The 24258-nt window shown below is 36.8% G+C and overlaps 1 pseudogene; it reads right to left on the bottom strand.

Moving 5' to 3' along the window:
- Positions 1 to 283: 283 nt before the first annotated feature.
- Positions 284 to 24258, bottom strand: part of LOC131905601 (large ribosomal subunit protein eL30-like) — a 59445-nt pseudogene continuing 35470 nt past the window's right edge.

The raw sequence follows: 24258 nt of genomic DNA, 5'->3' as shown, positions 1-24258 counted from the left end.
ACTGGCATCCTGATAACCTAATTATAAATCAGTGAGATTCCAGAGCAGAAAAAATATTTCTATCTCTACATGTGGTGTCAGTGGTCAAAACAATGGTGTACATAAACATTCTACCCTGTATGGTAACACAGAGGCAGGAAATGATATATAGCTGCGATCAGTCCAGTCTTGTCTACATATATTGTTTTGAATAGTATAAAAATCAGTGGAATACACGTTGGGAGAATAGTAGATATCACTTTGTTAAGTGTAAATTTTTTAAAGGAGCGCTGTCGAAGTTTTATTAAAGAAAAACTTTCCTGGTTTGCTTTTCACCAGTCTGTTCCGGCATCCTTCTGGTAATATCAGAATCACCTGAGTAAATGATAGCCAGTGTGTGTACTCTGTAGAAATTTCTGCCTGCTGTGACCAATTCAATATTATTGCCACTGTAGAGACGGACACCAGTTTTAGCCAACATGGCAAAGTTTTCTATTTCAGATTTCCTCAAAGCTGGACAGTTGCTGGTGAGGATAACCAATTTCACTTTGCCCTGTCTGATCACAACATGTACTTTCCACTTTCCCTAACAAGTTGGAGACTCAAGTCGATCCACTCCAGAGACTTTTTCCTTTTTTGGGGGGGCCACTATTTCCCTGCCTTAGGTGTGGGGCAGCCGCCAACCAAGAGTTAGCTGTCAAGGTGGCCAAGGAGTGAGAAAAAGCTAAACCTGAATTTTTATTAAAACAAAAATAATTGAATCCCAGAGTGGCTTTTTATGACACAGAAGCCATGACTTGAACCGATGTCAGACCTCCTCCTCAACTCAGCATTCCCTCTTCTTGGTGAGGTCCTGTGCCTCCTCTGTAGGTCACCATGACAGCCTTTTTGAGCGAACCTCTAGCTCAAGTTAAAAATAACCTCTTAAGTAATCTCCAAGGCCTTTTGTCTATGCTCTGTGCTGCACTTGTCTGTCTTTTTACTTTGATGATCTCCACTCAGCTTCAAAACGTTACCAGTCTGCCTGCCGTGCCCCGTGTGTTCCCTCCATTTCTTTACATGATATGACTCCTGCATTGTCCTTCTGATTTGGTCTGCTCATCTGTTTTGCTGGCATCAAATCTTTCTTCTCATCACTTGGAGGCGTTCTTAAAGGTCATTCTCAGTTTCCCTTTTGTGTACTAATTTCCCATATTACTCATCTAATTGTAGGAATTCAGCTGCCCGTCTCTGTGGCTGCCCACCAAAGCAGTGTTGCTAGCCTATATCCCTTGAGAGGCTTCTTCCAGAATACTCTGCTGGGAATCTCTGTACTACAGCTAAACACTTCTGAAATGGAATGTACTTCTCCCCAAGCTTCTTTCCCAAAAGACTTTCCTGTCTCTGCTCAGAATATGTCCACATCCATTCTGCAAGGCCCCAACGTCAAGACTCCTACTTAAGAAACTCTTCTGATGCTTTAACAACTCACCCAGTGCTGCCAATTATCCCAGCAACAGTTGCTCCTTCTTTCCCACTCACTCTGCTTCTGCTTTAGGCTCCAATGCCTGACCTATTTCTCTCCATTCCCTCTAGCTCAGTTGTTATGATAAAAGTCTTCAACATAGAGAGAAATTGGAAGAATAGCACAATGCTCTGCTGAACATCTATCTATACAGACTATATTCAGTAATCTTTAACATTATGTCAAATTACGGTTATGTGTATCCTCATGAGGCTATAAGTAGAGAAATTGACACAAAGATGACTACAGTTATGATTATTCATATACATATCAACATAATGCTATGGTTTGGAACTCAGACATCTTCCAAGGGTCCATGTGTTATAGACCTGGGCCCTAGTGTGGCAATACTGAGAAATGGTTCAAACTCTGAGTTGTGAGGCTTATAGAACATTCCTTAAGTCATTGGAATGTATCACAAAAGATCTTATAGGACCCGTCTCTTTCTGTCCCTTTTCATTTATATACAAACAAGTGCGCGCGCACACTTTGCAAAACAATTTGAAATAATGGGGTAGATATGATACTTACTGGCAAACATCCTTAAGAGAAAGAATTTGGAATGTACCAGGCTTTGCTGACTCCTCATGGGAGGCCTTACCCTTTCAAGAGAGGGAATGGGGGGTAGAGTGAGCAGGTTGGCTGGCGGGGAGGGGAAGGAGGGAAGAGAAGGGGATCTGAAGTTGGTATGTAAAATGAATAAAAAAAATAAAATAATTCTTAATAAAGAAAAAAAGAAAAATAATTTTCTTTCATTTCCCCCCAAAGATTATCACAGCTAAAAATAATTAAAATAAAACTTTGCTAATAGAATCTGAAATCCAGCCACCACTCACATATTCTCACTGGTCCACAAAATGGCTCCCTAGCTAGTTTTTGAAACTGTGGTGCACTCACATCTTACAATTTGCTGTGATATCTAATCATTGTGTTTCTTAACTGCTCTGTCTTTTCTCTCCCTCCTCTTTGTCATAACATTTTACTCGGTCCTGGAGAATGTCTGACAATTTCAATTTGCCTGTTTCTTTAAAGGTTGTTTATCACGTTCCTCTTTCCCTTGTAGCGTGTGGGGATCTGACCAGTTATAACTACTCTCTTGTTTGTACTGATCATTCCTCCTTACTTTGACCCTTATATACAACATGGATTCTTATTTCAGCTCCCCTCAAGTTTTAATTCCTCTCCTAAAATCCCCCTGCCCTCACATTCTCCCTATCAGTCTCTACCACAATCATCCTTACATACATGATTTTGCACTTAAGACTCCCACAAAGTGACCCTGACCCACTGCTTGGTTTTATTTCTAACTATTTCAGAGAAGCTGCTCCCGGGGCATGCCTTGCTTCCTTGCCTGTCTGATTCTACTCTTTCTGATCTCAGGACACCCTCACCTCCAAGTCCAGCCTGCCCAGCTCTGTGCAAACCTTTCTTTAGGAAGTTTCTCCAGAGCACTGCGGTGTTCCCAGTCATTATCTTCCTTGGAACTCACAGTTCTTAATGCTCCTGCCTCATCATCCCTTTGGTAGTTAGTCATAAACGGTCTCAAAGCAGCTGTTGACTCTTTTCTCATAGATAATTTATGACTTCTATAACTTGACAAGTCCCATTGATTACTGTGTCTTTAAGTATATTTTACATTCTACTATGGCAAGACTCATGATAAAATATATATACATACATATATGTATTTTATATATATATGTTATCTGATAAAAAGTCATTCCATAGGAGTCATTTTTATTGATTTTTTTTCTAGAACAGTAGTATCTGGTTTTACCTGGGCTATCTAGTCTCTGGTTTGCCAAGCACTGTTGGGTATGGGTTCCATAGCAAAAAATAATGAGTCCTAATGACATCCTGCTAAACTTATAGATCACTCACTGCCTTGCCCAGCCATCATCAGAAAAGCTTCCTCCTGTAGCAGTTGAGAACAAACACAGAGACCCACAAACAGACACCATGCAGAGTGAGAGACCTCAGAACATTCAAACCTAAACGGGATGTCTCCATCAAACCCCTCCCCTCTGGTCTCGGGGAACCCTGGGGAAGAGAAAGTGGAAAGAGTAAGAGCCAGAGTGGGTGGAGGACACTAAGAAAACAAGGCTCTCTAAATCATCAGGATCAAATTATTATTAATTCACAGACGAAGGCAGCATGCAAAGGGCCTGCATAGGCCTGCACCAGGTCCTCTTTGTGTCCAATGGCTCTCAGTTTAGTGCTTTCATGGGGAAAAGTGAGACTCTGGTTCTTGTGCTTTTTTCCTTCTCTCAATCTCTCTCTCTCTTGTCTTGTCCAAGTCCAGTGAGATAGTTTTTGTTTTATCTTGCTACATTTTATTTTGTTGTATTTCATTACTATCCCTTAGAAGCATGTTTTTTGTTTGTTTGTTTGTTTGTTTTCTAATGAGAGATTCATATGGTATGGAACTATGAGGACTAGAGAGAAGGGAAACAGTAATCATGATATAGTATGTGAGGGGAAAATTCTATTTGTAATAAAAAAGAGGGGAAATCATTAAATATATATTTATCCAACTAATCGGGAAATTAGAGAAAATATATCCAGACAATTGTAAAAATCAAACTTAAAGTTTGAGAGAAACTTAATCTCTGTCAGATCATCATTAATATGTGAAAACTACTCTAGATGTTCAGAATAACTAACAATACATCCAAACACCAAGTTTTATCTGTATATTTTGTCTACTTGTGAGCGATAGTGGTGGAGAAAGAGTGGGATGAGACTGAAGGACCTGAACTCAAATCAGCTCATCTCACACCAAGATATGCCTGTAGACAAGCTATTTTAATACTTTAAATTTTGGTTTTCCTGTCTATAAAATGGGAATGATACCACATTTCTAGTGTGCTGAAGAGGTGGTGAGATCATAATAAATTCAACCCTTAGCAGTTGCAATGTTTTCAATAATTGCTCGATGGATCTAATTGAAGAGAAGTTATGTGCTTGCCCCAAGAAGGAAGAACAAATCTCACTCAGGGATACTCTTCAAATACTTGAAATCAAGTCACCTGAAAAATCTGTAGGTAGTAACTCTGAATGTTAAACTCTATTAACTTTGAATATTTGCCAAATCTGCAAACGCTCACTGAAGTGGAGGAAGAACTAAAAAACTCACATTGCAAAGAGACTACTCTAGTCATCTGAAAGAGGAGAGGCACTTTCACAGCACAGATTTCTAAGGCCAACGAGGCTCAGCTGGACCTGACAGACTCAAACACTTACAAGATTGGTGAGTGCACACAGTTCTGCATGAGATGTAGAAAACCCATGACTATTGAAAAGTACTTCAGTATTGCTGAGAGAGATAATCCACATGACATGCTCAGCCTAATCCAGCCAGCACTAGAGACTGTTACTATTACATAATCATGAGCTTTGTTCCAAGGATCTTATCAGAAGAGGTGGAAATTCCCAAGCTATATCTCCCTCCCTCTTCTTTGCTACATCCCTTCCTGTGCAGTCACTTACTTTCTCAGGGACATTCTTCCTTACTCCAAATTGTAGACAGAAGTATCTTCGGTCCTGCCCAGCCTGCAGTCCCACAGCTGCTTATAAAATAATCACTCAGAGGCTTAATATTAATTACAAATTGTATGGCCTATGACTCCCGCACATTATTAACTAGTTCTTATAACTTAATTCAACCCATTCTTATTATTCTATGTCTTGCCACGTGGCTTCATGGCTTACTGGTACCTTCACATTTTGCTTCTCCTGGTGGTGGCTTGTAGTATCTCCTCTTCTCTTTCTCTTCCTCTGTCTCTTCAGTTTGAATGTACCACCTAACCTTATTCTGCCTCACCATTGGCCACACAGTTTTATTTATCAACTAATCAGAGCAACACATATTCACAGCGTACAGAAAGACATCCCACAGCACCAAGTCCTGGCTGTCCTGGAGATCCTGGATAGATTTGTTCCTCATCAAATTGCTCAAACATTAACAATTGAAACCAGTTCTGTCTCTTTCATGGACATTGTCACTTCTCAATTTATGTTGGCCTTATCTGCCTTCCACATCTCCCAATGACAACATATTACATTTACTTAATATGTATGTATGTATATACATATAGCTTTGAGTCAATACATATATATGTGTCAACATACACATGCATATACACACACATATATAAAGTCAAACTAATTTTCATTCCACAATAAAATTTCTTTTATTTATATACTTGTAAGATGACTTTGTTGCTATTTAACTAGAAGTATATTTGGATTCTTTATCTCTTTTATAATAACATCTAAATATAATCATCATAAAAGGAAATTTGTAGTTAATGTGATCCTATCTATGCTTTAAATGTATTTTATTTTTCATTATGTTTTTATGTGTGTATTTGTATGTGGGCTTGTGTACATGGGTGCAGTACCACAGAATCCAAGAGAGGACACCAGATTGTCTAGAGATGGAGTTACAGATGGTTGTGATCAAGCATAATTATGAGAGAAATTGAACATAGGTTTCCTGCAAAAATAGTATGTGCTCTTAACCACTAAGATATTTCTCCAGCCATTGCTTCGTGTAATTTTATAGTGCAGAATTAATCTTGGCATCTTTGTTGGGAGGACACTCACCACATTCTAAACTCTCCTCAGTTTTACCACTGGCTTTGGCATTAAATTTGATAAAGTATACAATTCTTAGACATCATTCCAAGTTTCTTGGACTCATTTTCCCACTTCAGAGACAAATTGGATAATAATATAAGATTGCTACAGTACTCTCTCATGCACAGTTTATACTATTATCTGTATCTGCTTCAAAACTCAATGTGTTCAAAGAGATTGAAAGGTTGCTCAATAATAGGTACAGCTAACACCATAGATGCATGTAGACAGAAATAGGTCAGCTAGAATATGTGTATTTGTTAATTTTTAAATTATTGATTCATTACTTTAGGATCATCTGAAAGACCACAAAGCATCAGTTGCCTAAGTAAATATAAACAAAATAAAACTAGGATTAACTAAAACTCAAGTACGTTTGGTAATAGATACTCATTATTAGTTTCATTCCCTAAGCAGAAACAGTTGTTAATAAGAGAATAAGAACAAATTCCTATAAAGTAGGATGATAGAAGATTACAGGATGATCTCAGTGAGAAAACAAGTAAGAGAGTTCGAGCTAGATCAATCGCCTAATGCCTGCCCAACAAGACTAACTGACCCTTCAAAATACATGCAACTTCAGACTACAAGATAAACAGATGGTAAGGGTTAAAACATTCACCAAAGGGAACCAAATCAGAAAAAACAATAAATGGATAGTACAAAAATCTAACACCAAGACTTTTAACCTTTTTTTCCTGTTTAAAAATAGTAATACATAGTGTGGCATAGTAGCACATGACTTTAATCCCAGCACTTAGAAGGCAGAAGGTAGATCTTTGCAAATTTGGGGTCAATCTGATCTACATAGTAAGGTCCAAGACAACCATGGCTATGTAGGAAGTAGAAAGACCCTGTCTCGAAATAGAAAAGAAGAGAAAAGAAAAAAGAAGGAAGAAATGAAGGAAGGAGGAAGGGAGGGAGGGAAGAAAATAAAACAAAAAGATTTTTTGTTATTCTCCTACCATATTCTGGCATGAACTATTCTGTGCAAAAAGAGAAAAAAAACTGGGATCCTGTACCTTCAACTAAGGCTCATACAAGTCAGCGTTGCTTGAATCTGGATAATGTGTTTAGCATAAATGCTAGCAATAAGAGAAAAAAAGAGTACACATTCTTCAGTTCTTCTTTTGCAGATTTGAAACATAAATGTATTGAACTAGATATCTTCTGTACTCCCAAGAGACCCTCAGAATGAAAGGACACAGCAATCACACTTGTGGGGAAAACAATACGTTTGCTGAAGGGTAAATCCTGATCCCTTGTTTTCAGCTCCTCTTTTTGCAAGTGAAATTTAAGCCTCATGAATGTCTAAGTGCCTGAAGGTTTATTCACAAACACAATACAGCTAATTTGGCTTCTTCCTGTCAACACAAGCCTATAAAGGATGAAGTGAAATGTGATGAATGTGCTTGGAGTTGTTGCATATGATGTTAATAAGATAATTATTAATAATTGCTTTCATATAGCCACTCATTAGCTGATCATCGGATAATCTACTGGTTGATGGTAGCACTCTCCAAAGGAAGGATTCTATAGCTATTTTGATTAATCCTCTTCTTAGAATCAATGCTACCCATATCAGATGCATACAGTCTGGTGACTCACTGGTACTAATTAATTGAGTGCAAATATCAAACCAAATATGCTTTCTAACTCCTATATCACTATCATAAAATATATAGCCAGATACTCACACTTCAATTATGAAGTACAAACATGATTAGGTATTTCTACCCTCTCCATTGGTTTTATCGCCACAAAAGGAAGGTAAGACACAGGATAAAGAAAGAATCAATGACTACATGCAGGCAGAATAGTTCTGCAGTGAATCTGAACCCTTATCCATTCAGCTGTGGATAACCAAAGCTAAATATGATGATACCATCCTTCTTAATTCCCATACTACTTCAACACTAAGTGCCCAGTTTTTAACACTGAGCAATTTGTAAGGTCAGCTCTAAAATGATAGTTTCTCAACTTTCGTACCACTGATACTGGGGCTGGATCATTCTTTGTGTGGAAGGATGTGCTGTGTGCTGTAGGATGCCTTACAGAATCCATGGCCTACCTTTTGGCACTGTGTTGTTGTTGCTGCTGTTGCTGTTGCTGCTGCTGTTGCTGTTATTGTTGATTGAGAAGTGGGACATGATATGACATACAATTGGAGTTCAAAGGAGTTCAAAGGTCAACTTTGTGGCGTGGCTTCTTTCTTCCACATTTATGTCAAGCAGTAAGTGCCTTCACTCACTACGCACATCTCAATGTCCACAACTTTCATTTTAGCTACCTAACTTATTTGCCCTTATTTCGTCTCACTCCATCAACAACCCATCCTGAAGCCAGAATAACCAAGGTCACATCCTTCTCAGTTTAGTACACAATAGTTTCCATTGGATTGTAGGGGAAAACCTTAACAAAGGCCCGGTGCGGTCCTTCCCTAACTCTTCAGCCTCAGTCTCTCTGCAGTCTTGTGTTCACTGTGTTGAACAGCAGCAGTGTCCCTCTGCAGCTGGCACGCTCTCTTCTACCTGCTTTGGAGCTCTTGCATGTGCTGCCTTCTCTGCCCCATGTGATCTCTCTACCATGTCTATTCTTCACAGGCACCTTCAAGGAACTGCTCTGAGAGCTAGAACTTCAGGAGTAAGCATCACCTGGCCCCATGAAGATTTTAATAAATTGGGTAGAAATGGACAAGGCAGGGGGAGCATATAAACAACTGAACGTATAAAATGTCGGGCTGTGATAACTACAGGGTAAAAATAATGGGGTGCTGATAGAGACTGAGTTAATGTTTATACAAGGTCATCAGGGAAGAGCTTACTGATAAACCAAGGGGTTATCTGGAGAAGGCTGTTTTGAGCTGACAACAGCAAGATCAAAGGCTCTAACATGAGTTTATCTGTATGTTCCATGAACTCAGGAGGACAGTCATAAGAAAAGAGTATAGAAAAATGAGGTCAGAAATGTAGCTGGAGGCAACCACATAAAGCTCTGTAAGAGGAAGCAGGGGCTTGAAGATTTACTTTAAGGTGGGAATCATATTAAGAGGGATTTGACCAGAAGTCTAATGTAATCCGACTTTCCTTTTAATGGGATTACACTAACTACAATTTGGAGAGTAGACTCTATAACCACTTGGTCAAAGAAGCCAGCTAATTAAGATTCCATTGTTTTATCTACTTATCCCTTATAATTTTTTCAAAATGTGTTTCATTTCCATTAGAAACCTGGATATTCATGCTTTTATCATCTGTTTGACACTTTGTATTCCCACAACTTTACCTTTATTTTTATGATTATTTGATTAATATTTGTCTCCTTTGTTGGTCCATGAGCTCCTTCTGGAAGGGACATGATACCTTTTTTCCTCCTCTAATGCCAAGTGAGCATAGAACAACATTGGTTCTCAGTAGCTACTAAGGAAGGGGAAAAAACCCAGAGGGATGGAGAAAAGGAATAAGACGAAGAAGGAAAGTGTTGACATATTGTCATTTGTAAATCTGTGCTTGTTGTAAGTATTCAAAAAAAAAAATTCCAGCACACTTGAACAAGAAGGGTCAGATTTTTTTCTAAAACAAATAGGAAAGATTATGCCCTACCTTCCATGGAAGTCTGGTCACCAGGACACAGCAGTTAGAGCTATCTAGCATTTGTTGAGAGCCTACAATTTCCCAAGTGCTACTTGTCTCATTGAACCCTGTCCACAACCTTAAGGAATTTGTATCATTGCATTTTTCAGATGAGCAAATCAACTTAGAGATGTTAGTTACACAGTCAATAAACAATGGAACTGAGGGGTCCAACTCATGTTTAGCCACCATGCACACTGACCCCTACAGGGACAACCAACAGCAATTTTATTAAAGATTTAGCTCCTGCAATCCATCCTAAAACACAGCATCCTTGTGTTGAGCAAATAGCAGTGCTTATCACAGATGTATTTCTGGGCAGATATAATGTGCAAATTTTCCCCTCACAGAAACAATTTCAATCAGTGCCATACAATTTCATTTGAAATTTTAATGAGACACAACACGCAAAATGTAAAAAAAGATGAGAATTAAAAAAAAAAACTGGGCACACCTAACAGTGGAAGTCACAAAATTGTATCTGCTACAGCATTAAAATAAAGGCAGAATCTGTCTTCTCAAACACCATTTAGAAGGCCTTAGTTGCTGTAATACATTAACAACAAATATAATTTAATATCACTTTAGGGCATAAAATAATTCTTATTTCGGTATGCTCAATAAGAACAATAACTATGACCAAATGAATCTCTATTTTTGATAAATTCTGAGAAAGAGACAGAGGAAAGTCGATTTAAGGCTACACTTGCAAATTTTTTCATCACAGCTGCATAATGAAACATGGACTTCTAAAATATTTATGACAACTTTCATTACTTAAATCTTTTCAGTGAATTTCATTTTCCCCAAAAAGGAACTTTCCATTTTCTGTAGAAAAAATATTCATCTATCTAGAATTAGAATGGCTTTGGTATAAATCTGTGTAGACATGAACACATACAAGCATATTATATACATATATGTTTGGTTTCCTCTCAGAAACAGACAGAAGGATTGTAAACAAATTCAATTTTTAGCATAAAATTAGAAAACAAATCTAAAACTCTTACTATGTTCATGTTTTTACACAATAATATAATGTTAGGTTTTTGTCTTATGATAAATATTCAAATATCATTCATGTAAGATAAAAAAGATATAGTCTATCTAATAAAGAATGAATCATTAAACTCAGGCACCAAGATACTGTAATCTTATGTTAACATTATAAACATCAAGACTATGTTAATGGTATACTAATAATTAAAAACAAGTAAAGTTTAAGACAATTACAGTATATGTTAACTTTTATAAAAACTTACATAAAAGTTATGAAAAATTAGTTCAATATGGAAAGTGGGAATATGGGCTATATTTTGAATTATATACATCTTTATATGTGTTCAGAATATATTCATATAATTTCTATGTGTATGATTTTGTAGTTTTCTAATACAAAAACAGCCAAGATATGTTTCTTTCTAGATAGAAAATGACCAGTGTTACTGTGTTGTTTGTGTGTGTCTGTATTCATCATAAACACTATTGTTGCAGAAGGACATTTTTATAGATTCATATATTGTGCATTAAAACTACCCCCACGCCCTGTACTCCCATTTATCACCTCTTGCCCCTCTCACTTCTCTCTGTTCCCCTTCACTTCTATTTCCATGCCATATGTACATACATGATTTTGTTAATTTATATGAAATCTAGGAAGCACTTAGGAGAGAAAACATGTGACAGCTTTCTTTCTGAAACCAGATTAAGTCACTTACTGTGACAATCTTTTTTTGGACTGAAAGAATCATAATATATATTCTTTCAGTGTTGCCTTTTAAAAATGAAATCCCTACAGTCAATTACCTTTATTATTATGAAAAAATAAAAATACTTATAACAAAGGTCAAAAGTTTAAGATATTTAATAGTTAATCAATGAATAAAATAAAAGTTACCACACAGCCTCTCATATACTGAACCACAGGTAGATAATGGTCCCTTGATCGTTTCCACATTAGCCCGTCATTTTACCTAATCTGCATTTCCTTAGCCTTTTAAGAACATTAAGAGGCTATATCAAGTATCTTACTATAATAAAAATACCCACTGTGTTCCCACTCAGGTTGTTAAGAAATCAAAGAGAGAAATTAGGTTAGTTTGGCATGATTTGTTTTTGATGAACCCATGTTGCCTTCTAATTATCACATTATTTTCCTCCAGATGTTTGCAAATTGAGTGAGTGTAGATTCTCTTTGTTGAAATGCACTATGAAAGCCCTGGACAATAGCCTATGTTTGAAAGGCTTTTTTTTTTTTCCAAACTAGGTTTGCTAGCATTTAAAATGGAGCTTATCTGGATGAAAGAAATTCACACATGCCTTAAAATATGGTGATAATTACTAAAAGAAGACAATTAATGGAGCAAATGACAGAAGAAACAACTGAATTCTGTAAGAGAAACACCAAGATAACAGCAGAATGAAGGCTCAGGCATAGTTACACAAATGTAGAAACAGATGTATAGAATAACAGGAAATTGAGCAATGCATCAATCATCTTTCTACAGTTTACTAAGATAAAAATCAAAATGAGTTTTTCGTCTTAGATAACCCACTGCCTAAGTAGATTTGCAGTAGCACATCTCCTGGCTGATAACTGAGACCTAACTTCAAGTACGATAAACAAAGACATGAGGCTGCATTTTTTTAAAATTTTCTGTCTCCTATCAGCAGTGGCAGTGAGTGGACAAAACATTTGCCAGGATTGTTGACCTCTGTGTGTGTCTCCTTATCTACAAAGCAAGGTTAATGATGTCTGCCTGGGAAAGGGTTTAATGAATAAATGTAGCAGACTGGGAACACGGAATGGTAGCATGATAGTACTCAAATGTTTTGCTTTTTTGTTGTTGTTTTGTTTGTTTGTTTTAAATCTGAATCTTCTAAATTCTCTCTTTGCACCATAACAGGAGTTGATGCCAAAGTTACTATGTGCTGCAGAATTTGTGGGGTCTCTTATAACCTGAGAGTATAAATGCTTATTTAATTCCTGACAGAAGTAGAAGAAGTCAACCAATTCTTTCATAAAGCCATGATAGCTTTAGAATGCTCATAAAATGTTAAGCTACATTGAGTTTTTCTTCAGTCTTTTATCATCTGGGAATTTTTGACATGATAAATCAATTGCCTAAAATTTCACTAGTAGCATTGTTCTGAAAAAACAAAAACAAAAACAAACAAACAAACAAAAAACCTCTCCATGGCAATCTAGATTAAGATTACTAGATACCAATAGCAAAGCACTGATAAGAAAGGATCCCATGTGGCAGTTGGATGTACTTCATGTCCAAGCAAGGCAGCCACTACCTTGCCACTATGAATTCACGAAAATTCAGAAAAATTATAAATCACAGCATTCCAAAAAATAGCTTGGAATTCTTGGAAACATACTTGTGTGGGGCACTTCATTTGGATTCTTTTACCTAATTGCTGTCAGTGGAAAACCACAACCCCATCAATTCCCTGTCTCTTTTGCTCTGTCAAGATTCTTTTATGTTCTTTTTTTTCCCCAGAGTTTTGGTTCTGGCAGGTGAAATATGGAATGGTTTTCTCCCATAGAGTGCTTTTACTTTCAAAGAAACTTTCTGAAAACACAATGATTTCATCTAATGTCCAAGAGCCAGCTTATAGTAGGAGCTTTGAGTTAAGAGCAGTCTTCACAGATTCCCTCAAATTATATCATGCAGTTACCTACCTTCCCTTCAATAAAAATGTATACGCTACCAACACGTCGAGTGTGGTTCAATCCTTTACAATGAAGACAGGTATAGTATACATGATATGGAAATGTAAATTTGCAGCTAATTCAACCTCATGCCATGGAGAGTGCTTGGATTTCCACAGGAAAGTTACAATTAGGTTCCCAGAAAGGCCCCCAGTTTTCCTAAGAAAGTTCCTATTCACCACTTCCTTTAATTAAAATCCTTTTCTTGGTGCTGATAAACAATGTGAAATTGCAACCATTGTTGCTCAAAAAGATTATAAAGTTACATTAATTCTCTTAGCAACTTTCCACTTAAAATAAAATGTATGAATTCTTCATAGCTCCCACTCTACCAAGCAAATAAGTCAAAAAATCAAAGTTCACAACTCTTACCATGTTTGATAGCAGTACCTCTAAATCAAACAAGTAAATTTTAATAATGTAATACCTTCTCCACCAATGGATTTAAAAATATAAATGGCAAAAATAATCATCCTCAGTTATTTTAACAGCAAAATGCTATTGCACCATAGCATAAAATAAAGGAGGGATTTCTCTCTTATAATGATAAAAATAAGAAAATCATAGTCTATTGGGAAAAAAATCTTCTAAAATTGTGTCACATTACATCTTCCATCTTCAAAATGGCAGTCATTGCCCAGTTCCCCACCATGGGATACTTCACATAGCCACTCAGGTTAACAAAACTGTTTAAGCGGGTCCTGGAGCTGACTAAGGCTTGTATTTCTCTCCCTTCTTCCTTCTGTTATCAATCTTTTATACTATTTAATTGTACTTTATATTTCTTATGCACAAAGAGTAGTCTGCAGAGTGATCACATAGACTCCATAACATAATTTCAGATTAGAAGCTTCTAGAATATCTGAAATTATGTCTTTGGTTTTGGTGGGTTGATTCCATACACTGAGCTCCCAAAATTGTTTCTAAATTGAAGAGTCTGGTTAGTAGACATCTTATTATTGTAAAATAATAAGAAATATAGACTTATATTCTTAGATCTAGGAAGGACATGGTTCAAGTTTCTGTGTGCAAATCTCATTCTGACGATCTACCTATTTATAAAGGTGATTTTTTAAAATGTGATTAAAAACTCTATTACCCCCTTCACCTCCTCTATAGTATAACTCTGAATACTTTTATGTGATGATTTTGATTTACAGCTAAATTAAAATTACTTATAATCAAGCCAGGTGGTAAGTGGCACACGCCTTTCATCTCAGCACTTGGGAGGCAGAGCCAGGCAGATCTCTGTGAATTCGAGGCCAGCCTGGTCTACAGAGTGAGGTCTAGAACAGGCACCAAAAACACACAGAGAAACCCTGTCTTAAAAATCCCCCCCCCCAAAAAGTTACTTATAATCATTTATGATTCATTTGTTATCAAATGCAAAATCTTTTGTGCTTTGGTTTTCATTTTTGTCTGAGTATTTTAATAGAGTATTTCCTTTTTAAAATATTTTACAGGCTTGTTTGCTTATTTATTTTTATGTTGATGAGTGCTTTGCCAATATGTGTGTGCTTGATGCCTGCAAATGTCAGAAGAGTGCATCGTATCACTTGGAGCTGGAGTTATGGAAGGTTATGAGCCACATCTGGGTGGTGGGAACGAGAGCCGGGTCCTTTCCAAGGACAATTCAGCCTTAGTGTTCACTGCCTTACAGCTGCTTTGGTCCCACCTCTGGCTCTGCCATCCCATGGCATCCTCTCTCTGTCTGTCTGTATACATTCTCATAAAAGGACACTCATCATCTTAGAATCAGGATCACCCTGGTCCAGGAAAATCTCATCTTGCATCTTAGCTTGCATCTCCAATACAAAAAAAAAAAATGTGCTTCCAGGTCAGATCATATTTATGGATTCCAAGAGCTAGGATCTCTTTGGAGAAAACTATGTAAGAAACAGTGTGGAAACCATCACAAATGGACACATAGGATATTTTGTATTTTTTTTTTAAAGTATAACAGGGAGTTTAGAAAGAAAGGATGTAAAAATTCCATTCCAGAGCTGAACTGAGTTCTCTTCTCAGACAATGCTTTTACAATGCAGAAGTCTGTTTCATTAATAACCAAGGGCAAAAATGTGGTCTGTAGTAATTATACTGATAACATGATCAACTAATGAAGTTCATTAGTCTAGTTGATGGAAACAGGAATTTATTGACTTCTTTATTTGTCACTGGTAAATGAGCACTGTATAAAGTGGCACTGCGCAGACAAAGTGTAAAGCCAAACGCATTCCTCCTGCATCTCATCAGTCTTAATTAAATTGTGCTTTTAACTAATTTAAGCTGAAATCATCCATAGCATATAAAATTTAAACACCTATTTAAGCAATAATCCATATAAATACTATATTAATTGTAGATAGGCCAATTATTGTTACTAAATTTAAAAGGTCCCAATGTGATTTTTCTCACTGCTTGGGTTCAAAGTTCTTTGAGTTATTTCTAATAGCTTTACTATGTGTTCAAATTTCTTAGTCCCAAGACAAGCCAGAATCAAGTCCCCAGTAAAATATATATTTGGATTATGAAATCTACTAAAAATAAAACAATCTATTAACATAATCTATAATAAAAGCACTAGAAGAAATATACTCAGTAAACAATACTCTACTTCTTGAAATAGAAAAAATAAATCTGAAGAAAAGGAATGAGCCTTTACAACATCCCAAGAAATTGCACATTCCCATTGTTTGATCATGGCTTCCCACTGACTAGATACTCTTTTGTGGTTTTCATAGTATCATCAGCATCATTTCTGGATTTACATGCATTATTCCATACATAGTAACTGGCCTAAAAAAAAAAACTTAGATTTGAACCAAGGACTCTGTGTACATATTTCAAATTTACAATATGGCCAAGTTAATTCATTTAAGAAGCTTCTGAAGGGCACAGGACAGCATTCCTATATCCTGACCCATTGCACAAAGAGGTCTGAACACCATGTCTTTGATGCCAAAGCCTGGCAGGAATTTTATGCTGTATTTGTTCCAGACTGCTTTCTTGATCCCCATTATGTTGTTAGCTCAGCAGAGGAAAGAGATGGTTTAAAAAATGTCACAGTGGGAAGTGCTTTAATATTGAGTGGTAAATCCCCAGAGGCAAATGCAAAATATATCCACACTGTTAGCCATGCCTTCCAAGCACACACAAGATTGTTAAAGTAAGTGACTTGGGTTTCTTTCCTTTGCTTGAAGTTGTTTGTGGTTTGAGGTTACTTGGCTAGGGAAAGGGGAAAGTGTTTTCCATGAGCCATAATGCTTTTGTATTCTTAGGTTTTTTATAATGTGCCACAAAATAAAAAGTTCCTTCTTTCATCTTGCATCTATCATTCCTACACTTAGTAGAGCAACAAATATATATACAGATATATGCAACTATTATTAAATTATTCATCAACTCAAAAGGGAAATTTGTCTATTATACCATGTTTAATAGTGTCATTGTAGGTCATTGTTACCCACCCACCTCCCCCTGCTGCAATCACCAAGAACTATTTTTACATATTAGACACAGGACAAATTATGAATATTCAAATGTGATCTAATTAATTCTCTAGAATGACAGATTCTGTCTTTCAGGGGAAAAAAATCATCAGCCTCCTTTTTTTTTCTTTTGGTTGTTTTTTTCCCACTGTATTGAAGAAAATAACAAAGATATTTCAAACACAGCTTCTGGAAATTAAAACCAAGAATTGTGCTTTAACAAATCTGAAAATAGCAATATCAAGGTCTTCTGGAAAATCCACACATCCCTTCTGATGCCTTTTGATGCTTTCTCTTTCTGATATCATCTGATTTTTTACCGTCACCACTCTTAAAGATTCAACTTATCTATTTTCAGAAGTGCTTAGGTTTCAAGATCCATTGCAATTCCTTTGTAGGCAAAATTGGTATTTTGATCTCTGATGTTGAACATCTGCAAACTACATTTATATGCACGGTAATGACACCCAATCATAAAGGATGTGGAATAATCTGTCTGTGTTACAACAGATGTCAATTTTTGTTGCTTGTTATTATAAGAGGAAGTGGCGCTCCTCTCCATGACAAGCAATGTTGCTTCTAATCCCTAGCAATAAATGTACCTAGAATATGTACAGAAATGGCATTCAGCCTGAATATCCATCACCACTCTGATTGTTTGAGATGCATCTGGACCCTTTGAGTATATTTACTATGATTACGCAGTTCAAGCCTTTTCACACTATTGTGTGTGTCATCAAATGGCAGTATTGAGAGTAACTGCATCTATTATTACAGGTTTTAGGACTCTGCCATCTGTTGAGTATTAGCCTTTGCCATTCCCCAACTGGCATTCCAGTGATCCAAAATTACACAGAAGCCACCCCATAATAATGCATTTTTATATCACCTTTCATTCCCTCTCAACAAAGACAAGCCCTTTCTTAAGCTATCCTATTAGGAATGTAGTGAGTAAGAATGAATTTCAGTGAACTGATTTGATGTTATCTTAAAACAGCATCAAAGCTTCAGTAGTAGAGAGAGCACACAGTACATAGCTCAGCAATCAGTGGTGGTATGGCAGGTTGTAGTATCTAAACAACAATCTAAACAGACAAAAATTAACAAGTACATTTCTATTTCCATAAACTATGTGAAAATACTCCATGAATCCCTTCTATGAGGTGAGTAAGAGGAATCACGTTTATATATTTAAGGATATATATACTTCCAATTAGAATGCCAATATTTTTTTAGCCACAAAATTAACAGCAATTTATATTCTCAAATCAAAACACTGATGTTTGATTATATTAGTAACAGTAGTAGTTTATTACCATACCAAAGCCCACATATAATACGTACTAAATAAAATATGTAATGTAAATTAAAAATTGCAGATAAGGTGTATATATTATGTGATAATATATTAGATATTCTAAAATGCAATGGAAAGATGTAAATGTGAAGTCTAAACTTTTAGTGAATTTTTTATTTTCAAAATTGGTCAATTGAAAATTTCTTTTGTTTAGTTTGAACTTAACCAGAAGTCTGATGAGAGAAAAGATATATTGATAGTATAATGAAAATAAGAAACAATGCAGAACAATACAGCTACAGAGAAAATACAAGTGAAACTCATTTAGTCTATTTTCTAATTACAACACTTTATTTTCTATTTCCATTTTTCAAAAAAGTCCAGTTCAGTGTTAACCATACAATAGTTCTCAAGAAATATTATTAAAAAAAATTAGCTGGGATTAAAGGACCAGGAAATATTAGAAGTGGCTACAAAAATCTTAAATCAACAGATATTTATTTAAAAAGTGTTTACAGGGCTGGAAAGATGGCTAAATAATTAAGAGATGTTCTTCGCCTGCAGAAGACCCAGGTTTAGTTCTTAGCACCTACATAGTGTTTCACAACCACCCATAACTCCACATCCAGATTTTCTGAATCCCTCTTCTGGCCTCTGCAAGCACCAGGCAAAACACTTACACATAAAATAAAAATAAATGAAACCTTTTTAAAGTGTTTATAACAATTGAATAAATCACTTCTTACTACATAAAATTCAGAATTTAAGTATCACAGGATCCTGAACTTGAAGATGCCATCAAAAATCCTGAATTCAACAGCTAGCTCCATCCTTAAGAGAAGAGACAAAATCATCTGAACAGTTTCATCTTCTTTCAATTACATGAGCTACTGCTAACATAGAACATTAACACACTATCTTCATCGCTTTTTTCCAGTCAAAGAAAATGATTTGAACCACTTTAAAGGATTCATGACAATGGATTTCAAGGGACAGCCAGTGAATTGGACTGAAGAACTGATTCCCATCTCCTGAACACACATAGTAGGAGAGAACTGATTTCCACAGGTTGTCCTCTGATGTCCACATACATGCCATGGTACACACACACACACACACACACACACACACACACACACACACACACACTAAACCTTTAAAAAACATGGATTTTAATATGAAATTTGATTATTTTACATAGAATTGAAGACTTTATTATGCTCAATTATTTTGTGAGGACTTACATGAAGAAAGAATGGTATCTAAACCACAGCAACAACAACATAATCATACATTTTTACTTAAAATTGTTCAACAAATAGAAGAGAATCTGAGGAGAGAAGCCAGTGAAATGGATGATAAAATGTACCCTTTCTTTTTAGGATCCTGGAAAGGATGAAAATATATCTCTTTCAATCTCACTTCGAGTACAAACAAAATCATTTTTCAACCAAATGTGAAATTGGAAAGATGATTCTAGCACCTAGACAAGGAATGGATAGCAGTGCTTAAAGGGAGACTCTTCGAAAACTAAGAGGACTCTTGAAACTCGACCGAGGGATGTGAGTTTATTCTACAGGCCAAAGTAAGTACCACAGTAAGCAAAGGCTTTTGAGTCAAGGAGTGAAATGCTCATGTTGCTAATACAGGAAAAAGGTGAAACACAGTTGTGAACCTTTTATATTTTTAAAAATGAAGAGAAATAACTAAAAGAATATTCAATGACAAATTAACAAAATGGTGTTTTAATAACTGGAAATTTTTCATCTCTAATGATATTACTGAAATGAAGCTGATTGATATTTGTATTTTAAAAAGTGTGTGATATGCTATTCTATTACATCATTTTCATCAATAGTAAATATACTATTTCTGATTATTGTAGTCTAAATGTCAGGGATGAGAAGCAAAAAAAAAATGTCTAAAGCCATATAAGTATTTAACTTTCAGTATTGATTAAGGCGAAATGTGGCCATTGGCCTTTGGTCAGGACACTTACAGATATTGATTAAAAGCCAAATATTTCCAGCAGCCAGCAAATGATGATGGCACTTTCCCAAATAACCTGCCGTCTGCTCCTAGAATAGCACTGTGACTGTGCGTTACAGGAAGGGGACTCAGTCGTATCTGGGAAGTCAAGGTGTTTCCCATCACAGAACAGAACAGCAGGAAATAGGCACAAGGACAGACAAATTCCCTGACATGATGTACTGCAAGGTGAGTATATGTCCCTGTTAGGTGCTTCGTCCCCGTTCTTAATGAAAAGCAATTGAGGCATCACATGATGAGGAAAGGGATGAGACATCTGACCTTTGTGGAACAGTGGCACCCACTTGCCATGTGGGAAAATGGAGAAACTAACCAGAAATAATCTGAAGCAGCAGTCACAAAGAATGAAACCACTAGAAAATTCCTGCAAACATCAACTTGGAGGCATTGTTTGACACAATATGTTTTCCTTGATGTATCAAAGGTGATTTGGGGGGCATGGGGGTGGGAATCAATTCTAACTCACATCTCCTTAGTCTTGATTACCCTGTAACTTAACACCATAGCAAGGAAAGGTTCATCTACTTTTTAAAAAATGCATTTTGAATGGTTTATATTCTTATATTTTTTAAGATTTATTAATTTTATTTCATGTGTATGAGTGTTTTGTCTGTATGCATGTATACGCATCATATGTACACCTGGTGTCCATGGATGTCAGAAGAAAGCACCAGGTCTCCTGGTGGAACTATGTGGGTGCTAGGAACTGAACCTGGGTCTTTTTCAAAAGCAACAAGTACTCTTACCAGCTGAGTGCTCTAGCCCCTGAAATGGGAGTTTTGAAACACATTAAGAGGAGATGACAGGACTGTAACTAATTTCATGAGTTTCAGTAAGGAATACAATGATCCTCAAGTGGGAATAGACACAGATACACACTCTTCTTTATAAAAAGTATATTTGCATTTGTAGAGTATACTAAAGATGAAGAAGTCTGTTTAAATATGTCTCTCAAACCAAGGTCCAAACATGAACAGTAGAGAAGAGAGAAGGCTCAATGAAGGCACGTGACTGAAAGTTTGGGGATACAACTCACTGGTCACACCACATAGCCCCCAAACTTCCTCTGGATAACTGTGCCTACCCTGGGCACACAGAGCTAAGCAGCTGATGCTGCTCCTGGCAGCCTGGCTCTCAGGGCAGGTCTATCAGAAGGCTGGCCGCTCACAATTGTGCTGCTTGGAAGTCTGTCTAGCTAATGGTGTAGGCATACAAGCTACAGCCACTAACCAAGTCTAAACAGATCAGAAAGAAGAGCCAACACCACAAGGAGCCAAGTAGGTCAGGCACTGAGTGAGCTGAAGCGTGTGTGAGGAGGATATAAACTGAGCCTAAAAAACCCACTGAGCTGGATTCTGGGTTTCCAAGTTGATTTGTTTTGTTTTTTCAATGTAGTTTCTCTCAGTCGCTGGCATGAGTTTTTAGAATCTCTTACAAGAGTCAAGAGAAGGAAGAAACGTAAAGTAAAATCAAGCAGACACCCAAACAAATGTATCCCTTGCCATAAACCTTTTGGAAAATTATTTAGTGAATGAATGACTGAAGCCACTTTCCTGTTTGAATACCATATCAATATCATGTAAGTGCATATGAAATATGTATTAAATACCTTAGAAAGGGGCTTTTAAATATTGTGGGATGTCTCTTACCATGGCTATACACCCCAACTAAAATTCTCTTTGGGTGAAAATTCTCTCTCAGTCCTTCAATCCCATGTCCTTTCATTCTTAACATCATCTTTCAAAATTAAGCTATTCTGTATTTGCTTATTTATCGCCTAGCTAAAAGATACATGAATAATCACTAAAGCTGAAAGTTCTACTTGATGCTTACAACCAACCAATCCTTTCTCCCTCTAAAAAAATCTCACTAGATATAAATACGTTTTCTTAAAATAACATTCTATCATGGTAGTTTCTACCTGCCCCACCTATTCTAGCCATGGTCCTTGAAGAGTAAACCTATTCTTCATAGCTAAACATAGGACAGATGCAAGTGACTGAATTCGGTGCTAGAGAGAGGAATGCAATAAAGGCATAAAAATAAATAGGTAACCCTGAGTCAGAGTAGAGAGAGGCATAAATCAGCAAATAGATCATATGCTAAGAACTTCTGCCTCAATTTAAAAACAATGGAATCCTATTGTACTTATTAATCTAGAAGGCCAAGATGGAAGTTGTAAATCATAAAGTTTACTATGATAACAATATACAGCATGATATTTTTTAAGTATAATACTGGAAGAAAGTCAGAAGATCAAAACATGGGAGGATTCTGAAGGGCTGGGGAAAAGTGGTGACAGAGAATAGTAAGATGAAATCACACATTTCAATGATATAGTTGCATCCTCCTGGTATCACTCAACCTGGATGTCTAGCCAATGCCATACTGACTATAAATATCCCTCTTATCCTCAAGTCCATCACAAATATCTCCCCATCTACTGAAGTCATCCGCTGGAGATTTGACCCTTTGCACATTCTCACACAAACTTCTGCTTGTTTCTCTTCTAAGACTCTCAGTTCATTCTGCCTTGACTTGGGGTCCCTTGTCTGTGTGTCTGACATCTCCATCTACCGAAAACTCCCTCAAAGAGTTTCCTTGGCAGGTTCATTCAGTTATATCCCTTCTCCTAAGAACAACCAGGACACACTCTTTCATAGAACAAAATAGCCTGTGTGAATAAATATCCAAGGGACACTTGGCTGCTTTTGCACAGCTAAAAGCAAAATCAAATTCCATGGCCAAGAGCAGGTATGTGATGAGGAACAATTGGATTAACTTAAAAAAGTTAAAAACCACATTGGCTGCAGGTAGAATAATTAGAAGAAACATTTCTAGGTAAGAACCAACAAACTAGTGTGTGATGTTTATAGAAATGTTTCTCTGTGTATCTTCCTCCAAATCACAGTGGCAGCAGTGAACCAAGGATATTTTATTGGCAAACTGCAAACAGATAAACAGTGACATTGTGATGACACTTGCGATTCACTACAAAATAGGTATTTTTCTGTAACCATGGTCCTCCATTCCAACACTAAATTAGAAAAAGGGAACTCACCCTAATGATTTCCTACCTAGATACAGCCGAACGCAAACTCTTGTGACTCTGGAAAAGTTAAGTTATGAGGGATAAGGAAAAACTGTCAGGAATAACAGCTTTGTTTCAATTGCTACTCCACTACCATGAAGGGAACAATGTCCATTTCCGTCACTATTACTCAAAAGATGATAGTACATCAAGCTATTCATTACTGACTTATGAAGAACTTTGAATTTCATAGGTGGGGAAGGATGAGACACAAAATAAAAGCCATCTAGAGCCAGTGGCTTCCTAAGAATTCCTCAGCATTAATACCACTCTGCCTAAATCCCTTTGAGGATAGATGCTTAGATGCTGAGCGAAAATAATTGAACAATTTCGTGGTGACATTAAACAGCAGCTCATAATTGACCTCAATATGAATAGCAATAAAGACGGAGCGAATGGCATATGCTCTATACAGACAGCTTAGGAAGGATCCAAATCCAAATGCTTTTGTCTCCATCACGGGGGGATGACATGAGAAAGCTGCCTAACAATCATGCAAAGCCCATTTGCTTCCTGTAGCAGAGCTGGGTATTTTCATAATCCCTCAGCTAAATGACTGCATGGAAACAATGGAACCACTCTCCCCAGCAAAAGACCTCAGACTTGCTTTGATCCACGAATTGACCAATGTGGTAGTGCGACCTTCTTCCCAACGAAGCCTTTCAATTGGCTGTATCAAAGTGAAGCGGTGTGCAGTTCTCAGGATAGTTAGCACTTACTGCCGCTGAAGAATGACTGTTCCTCAGAATAGTAAGCTATGTTGCAAAATATAAAGGTGATTGCTGAGGCTTGCCCCTCCCCCGCCACCTTCTCCCAGTCCTGAAGATCTGAGCAGAGCTGGAAACATTTGTTCAGT

The sequence above is a fragment of the Peromyscus eremicus genome, chromosome 3, assembly GCF_949786415.1.
Source record: "Peromyscus eremicus chromosome 3, PerEre_H2_v1, whole genome shotgun sequence".
Classification (NCBI taxonomy): Eukaryota; Metazoa; Chordata; class Mammalia; order Rodentia; family Cricetidae; genus Peromyscus; species Peromyscus eremicus.
The sequence above is the reverse complement of the archived record's forward strand: the minus strand, read 5'-3'. Positions and strand labels throughout refer to the sequence as shown.